At 37.8% G+C, this 7,085-nt stretch overlaps 1 protein-coding gene across 11 annotated transcripts in view; it reads left to right on the top strand.

Annotated features, from left to right (window-relative positions):
• The window catches only part of LOC106871290 (myogenesis-regulating glycosidase), a 44,609-nt gene that overhangs the window by 23,011 nt on the left and 14,513 nt on the right, over positions 1 to 7,085 (top strand). The window contains exon 1 of one of the 11 annotated variants that reach the window (XM_014917671.2): positions 5,469 to 5,780. The exons of 9 other annotated variants lie outside the window; for them this stretch is intronic. The gene's annotated coding sequence lies outside the window, so the exon portion shown is untranslated. Of the gene's footprint in view, positions 1 to 5,468; positions 5,781 to 5,865; positions 5,972 to 7,085 lie in introns of those variants that run through there. One more of the 11 variants, XM_014917670.2, reaches the window with a different exon arrangement.

Here is a 7,085-nt window from a genome sequence, read left to right as displayed (position 1 = left end):
AGAATATGGTAAAATATGGTAAACGTTGGTGGCGGTGGCGGGAGCGGAGAGAGAATGTCTCCAATGTGAAGGGGAGGGGGAAAATGGAGAAAGGCGTTATGGAAAATATAATAAGACGAATGAAAAAAAGAACAAGAAATATTTACCTCAAAAGTTAGACAGAAATAAATAAACCAAAGAATAATCAAAACAAGGTATTTCTATGAACTTGAAACGTCTTGTTGCGCTGATCAAGGTAAGCCCTACAGCACTACCCTCGCAGGGTGGTTCACGGTTGGAGATTCTAAAGTCATTTGTGAGGAGGTCTTTGTATTGGCAAGTGAAGAGGCTGTGTCTCCTGAATCGTTGAAATATATAAGAAAAACCCAAAACCCCTTAAATATAAGAAGATATGTCAGAAAGTCTGAGATTCGAACTGTTCTTCTGTTGTTTTAAGGCTGTTTTAAACTGTGATCCCATTTCCTTCTCGATCTTTCGTCTAGATATTCCTTGTATACATTATAGAAGCATTTTATTAGAATTATTCTTGCGAATTGTCGTGAATTTCATTTTATTCCGGTCGACGGCTGCTTCCAGCTCTCACGGGTCTCTTTCAAAAGATCTGGTTTCTTCTTCAACCGAGAGAATTTCCTTTTCGCAGCCAGTGAACTCCTCGCATTTTTAAGTACCACAATCGACTTCATAATCTCTGGACGCAGCAGACTGGCACCAACAGAATGCATGCAAAGACAAGACAAGGTATCTCGGTACCTGTTACTGGTCGATATGCCACTCATACAACCTCCGTCGCAAAGAGAATTAGTTGGGAACACAAACTACTACAAGAATGTTGAAGTTCCTTTGGAATTTCAATGTTGAAACTGATTGAAAAATTCAGGATAACCGACCAGATATCATTGCGAAAATCCATGATGAAAAGATATGGCGTCGCGGTCAGTGGTGCAGCATGTCCAACACCTGTAAAAATTGTGCATTGGGGAAGCAGTACAACTCAATCTTTTATAGAGACATTGACCGGAAAACAACAGCTTTCTCGATTATATTATGGCTACCAGTCATGATGTTATCTTTGAAATAGGACTGACACAATTGCCAAGACAAATCCCATCAAACTTTTTTTAAAATATATTTTAATCTCTTGTAACATAGCAGTTGCATTACTTGTGATCTCCAGACCAGCAGTAAAACCATCGAAAATTCTTTCTTACACACACACACACACACACACTCTCTCTCTCTCTCTCTCTCTCTCTCTCTCTCTCTCTCTCTCTCTCTCTCTCTCTCTCTCTCCCTCCCTCTCTCTCACACACACATACACACACAAGGGCCTGAGCATTCTGGAGTATGTCGTTCTCTTCAAGGATATCTTTATCACCACTGAAAATACCATTGTTTATTTTATTATATCCTCGAACCGGCTTTCAATTTCTCTTAATCCCAGCAACGGCATTTGTCAAATATTTCGTTATGAGCAATCATTTCCCGTTTGCTGTTATAGACTTCACTGCTACCGTTTGAACTCTTCAGATCTCGTTTAGTCGGATAAGAAGGTTGCTTCCAGTTCTTATTTGGATCCTGAGTAAAAATGGGTTGAATAATAACATTGTCTTCCAATAATCCATGGCCGTTGTCATTGAAACAAACTCCAACCTGCTTCCCACCGTGTATTCTACACTTTGGGAGAATTGATTGGTTGTCTGTTGTAATACACACACCAGCTTACGTATTGGAATAGACTTCATTTTCTTCAATTAATTCTTCGTCCTTCTCATGCACATACACCTCACCCCATGCTGCCCATGATGGATTTTGTCATGTTGTAGTATCAGGTTGCTACATGTCCAAACGATTTGAAATCTTGTTCCATTCAACTGAAATTTGATTTTTGCAAAGCTACTTGGCCGTAATAATCTTCGAGCTGGGTCTCCTTCCACGCCCCGCCACCACATTTTCTCTGCCAGGTTTCGAAACTTGACTCAGAATCTAGAAAACGATTCTTTACATAATGCATTGCTATTTATACCATTGTATTCTATGAAAACTAATGTCAACGACGAGGACTGTCAAGTTGCGCCCTCTGGCGAGCGTAGAAATATTATTAATGATTCTATTTTTGTTTCGCAAAAAATGGCTGGGGGCATTTGTAAAGCACCTTAATTCGGTATTAGGAGGTGCTAAGGTATAAAAGGTTGAAAACCACTTCAGAAAAGGACTGGAAGGGGCCATGTTCTGTTGGCGACAGATTTAATAAGGAAAAAAGAAAACATGAAATTTTTCTGCTAGCGTACGAAGAATGTGAGTGAGAGGTGTCAGCGGTTTTTATCCGACAAATTATAATTAAAAATTTACTAAAATTTAAGTCTATCATGTGAAAAGATCAAAGTTCATAGTGACACGTCTTCAATTATCTCCACATCATAATGACGTCATAAATCATTGTGTTTTTTTAGGACGTCATAAAGGTATGATAAGAGATGTCTGGGTGTCACTTCGGTCTTTGTCCTCCGCACATACAAAAAGTATTCACTTCGTCAAAAGTAAATGGCTTCCAGGAGACAAAAAAAAATGAAACTGTTTTCCTACAAAATGAATCTACTGAGAAAGGAAAATTAAAACTATTTCGTGTCATTATCGTAGTTGGATCCAGCAAATATTTAAATTTCCTCATTAATATGAGCAAAGATGGCTATTAACTGTTCAGGTGTATGGAATGTTAATAGAAGAGATTTGAAACAATTTTAGACAATGAAGCCTTCTTGGCTCCCCTTCTCTTCCGTTCGTCCCTTTGTTGGCAGCCATTCCGTCTGCAGCCGTCGCTGGTCTTCGTTTTTTGGCAATCGAAAAGCATGACCCGTAATTCTGGAGGTCACGTCTGGAGGTCACGTCTAGAAAGATGTGTTTAAACCAGGGAAGCGAGCAAAGCGCGCGGTGCGATTAAGGATTAAATTTGTTGATCTGCGTTTAGATCGCGAAATATTGTAAATCAGTGTTGCCAAGATTCTATTGATCTTTAAGTATTGGATTCAGGATTTACATTAAGAAACAGTTTGAATTTTTGGAGCAGAGATCCTATTGATTTTTGGGGGGTTTGTGACCTTAAAATTCGATTTTGAATGGTTCATCTAAAAATATATCTTTCTTTCGGGGTTACTTTCTGCTAATAATTGATTAAATATTGATACAAGGTCAGCAGTTTTAGAGGGAGGGATTAATCTATTCCATTAACCCTAGTACTTTATTTTATCGACCCTGAAAAGATGAAAGGCAAAAATGCTCCCGGCAGAATTTGAACTCGTAATGAATCGGAAGAAATACCGCAAAGCAATTTCGTTCGATGCTCTAACGATTCTCACCGAATTGTTTTTAATTTGTCCCAAAGCCAGTAATTTTGAGGGGAGGGACTTAGTATCGACTACATTGCTGCCGGTACTTGAGTGCTGCTTAATTTAATCGACCCCAGGAGAATGACAATCAAATCTGACCTCGGTAGGAATTGAACTCATAATGTGAACGGCCAGTCGACAATTTCTATCAATCCACCACTTTTTAGTAGTAATAACAAATAATTAAAATTCATTTCTTAATTTATTTCTTATTTTGTAGCTAATTAAAGTAAAATAGCAAATATTACATTGTCAGATAAATTCCTTCGCTTTATATATATATATATATATATATATATATATATATATATATTGTACTCCATTGTCTTGTGTTTGAAAAGACGTAATATTTATTCAGATTTCAAAAACGATAAACAAAACAACGGTTCTACAAAAGCCGCTAAAAACACTTCGATACAAATATTTTTCGTGTTAATTCTAATAACATTGGAAAAGATTAAAATAAATGAAAGAAAAAATCAAATAAACAAACGAATTTATTTAACAATTCAGTAAATTATTCGTTGAAATTATCAGTTGAATAATAAAAATTTCAAGTAGAGCTGCGAAAGCATTGATCGTTTTGTGACATTAAAATTACTTTTCTATAAATTTGATGGCTTTTTTAAAGCCGAGGTGCGAAAATGGGGCAATAAAAATAATTTTAAATACATTTTTATGATTATTTTAGTTGGTCGTAAAACAAGAACAAAAACAAACGATGAAATATGAAACTATATTAGCGCCAAAAATTTTACATCTTTCAATTATACAAGATATATTTATGAGGTCAAACTAAGCAACTTTTAATTAAAATGCTTTAATACATTAATTATAAATCTTTAAACACCTAAGATGACACAATATTGGTTTCAGATTTTGGCACAAGGCCATCAATTTCATAGGAGGGTGTCAGTCATTTCCAATGATCAACTGGTACTTATTTTATAGATCTCGAAAGGATGAAAGGCAAAGTCGACCTCGACAGAATTTGAAGTCAGACCGTAAAACACGAACGAGGCATTTTCCCCGGCGTGCTAACGACACAGAGGATTAAGTTTAAATTAAAGAAACGATTTCTTTTGCAGTTTAGTGAGTTGTGAGGTGGGGATGATGGCGTAGAAGTTCTTAGTTGGTTTTATCTAATTATTGTTTGTAAGTCTCGGGATATTTGTTCTGGATCACTGTGCAGTAGATTCAAATCCTATCGAGGTGAACTTTACCTTCCATCCTTTTAGAGTCGATACATAGTATTGGTACTGTCCTATCTCTGTGTGTCTGTCTATCTGTGTCTCTCGCCCTCTCTCTCCTTCTCTCTCCCAGCAGTTACATCCTGGTTGTTGGATCAGGGAATCAAGATGCTGCCTGTCTGCTCGCGACTCCACAGGCACCTAAAACAGTTCGTGAAAGCACGGTACATACTATCGAGTCATGCTCGTCTGACAATGTCTCCCACTCTTTGTCTGTCTGTCTGTCTGTCTATTTCTCTCTTTCTCTTTCTTTGTCTCTCTTTTTATCTATCTATCTCACTCTGTTAATCACACTTCCTTCCTTCTTTTCTTTCTCTCTCTCTTTCATTCTTTCCTTCTTTCTTTGTCTCTGTCCATCTCTCTCTTTCCATCTCTGTCTCTTTCTTGCTCTCCCCCTCTCCCTCCAGCTTCCACACCCTCAATGTTCGTCTTTTTTTTTATCCCTAAATCTGGCTCACAAAGGATTCTCAACGTTGACAATAATTCTTCAGTTCGAAATGTGTGTGTCCGCGCATGCGTGCGTGTATATGTGTATGTATGAATGTATGTATGCTTGTGTGCATGTGTGTGCGTTTATATATATCTATATCTATATATACATACACACACACACACATACATATGCATACACAAACACACATAATACATATTACGTATGTGTGTGTGCGTGTGTGTGTGTGTGTGTGCGCGTGTGTGTGTGTGTGTGTGTGTAGTATATCATATATAGAATGTGTATGAGTGCGTGAGTGAGCACTGCACGCGCGCGTACAGTGTACTGTTTTGTGCGCACACAAACGCGTTAAATGACACCATTTTTCATATTTAAATATTTTTTGGTAACGGAGATTTCATCTCTATTATAAATGAATGTAACGTAGTAGAGGTCATTCATCTCCACTTGATAAACGAGCGAAGTAGATCATACGTACGTGCCACGTTCGGGAATTGAACTTGTCCCGCCGAATTGTCTTACGTACATGTCCCAACACAACAACCACAGTTTGTTGACCAGCCCCAGGGAGATCCTGTCACACAGAAGATAATAGAACTGGTTACCCTTGGATGGATACTTTTGATCTTTTGACGTCACGTATCTGACTCTTTCTCACGACTGGTTGGATTGTAATGTAATTACAGAATTTTATACGTACGTACATACATACATATATACGTACATACATATATATATACATACATACATATATACGTACATACATATATACATTCATACATACATACATACATACATACATACATACATACATACACACATACATACATACACACATACATACATATTATATACATTGAGAAGTCATGGACGCATATTTTGTACAGGTAAGTTCTCGGAACTCAAGATATCACTTTTCTACCAAATGTATCGATTGACTTTATTGTTGATGAAATTTCTCTATTTCAAGTTATTGATCACAATTACTGCTAAATTGCTGATCTAATTAGGCAGCGTGAAAGGTTTTCACACCGCCAGATTGAATGGTACTGCCCAAAATTCTCCGCATGCACAAATCTTCCGTTAAAATGGAATGCACTGATCTCGTACTTATTCTTACTTTGTAAGCAATTTCCTGGAATGTTACACGACAGTCTTCCATGGCTATTTGACGAATCTTCTCAGTCGGTTCCTCGTTTCGGTCTGAGCAGGCGTTGCTCACCACTGAAGTACGGCTGCGTTTGTAGAGGTTGTATCAATTCTTGATCTGAGTTTTGCCCATGGTATCATCGTCAAAGATCTGCTGAATCTTCTGGATAGTTTGAGCTTGGGTATCACCAAGCTTTTGGCAAAGCTTGATGCAATAATTCTACTCGATGGAAACGAAAACCCGATGAGTGCGCACTACACGTCTGTAGCCTGTGTAATAATCGAGGAAGGACGCGGCCAGCCGGCGAGAAAATTTTCACACATGCGCAGGAAGGAAGGCGTCACCTCACACCCAAAACATTTTACTCACGTGGTATTAGTTTTGGCGGGGAAACTAAAAGTCGGATACTTTTTGAGTGCACCTTGTATATATCATGTGCCTATGTGGACATATGTTTCTGTGCGTGTACACCACACACTCGAGCGTTTGTGTATCAATGTATACGTATGTGCATGTATAATGAATAATATTTCCATATATATATATATATATGTAGTGAAACTACCTATCGTCACTAGATACAAAACTACTATCGCCATTACATACAATCTTCTCATTTAAATATAAATAAATGCGAGCGTAGTAGAGAACCCATTCCTTGTCATCACGTGACTGATTATTATTCGAATCGGCAACTTCTTCGAACCTTTCCCGCCAGAACGCAAACTGACCAATCACGGCCCCTAATAAGGTCATGTGATAGAGTAAAATTCTGAAGCCATCGGGAGCCCATAGTTTGTTATAAATAGCTTTAACTCATACCCAATAATTTGTCTCGGTCCAGTTTCTCT

This window comes from Octopus bimaculoides, chromosome 20, assembly GCF_001194135.2.
Source record: "Octopus bimaculoides isolate UCB-OBI-ISO-001 chromosome 20, ASM119413v2, whole genome shotgun sequence".
NCBI classification, from domain to species: Eukaryota; Metazoa; Mollusca; class Cephalopoda; order Octopoda; family Octopodidae; genus Octopus; species Octopus bimaculoides.
The sequence above is the reverse complement of the archived record's forward strand: the minus strand, read 5'-3'. Positions and strand labels throughout refer to the sequence as shown.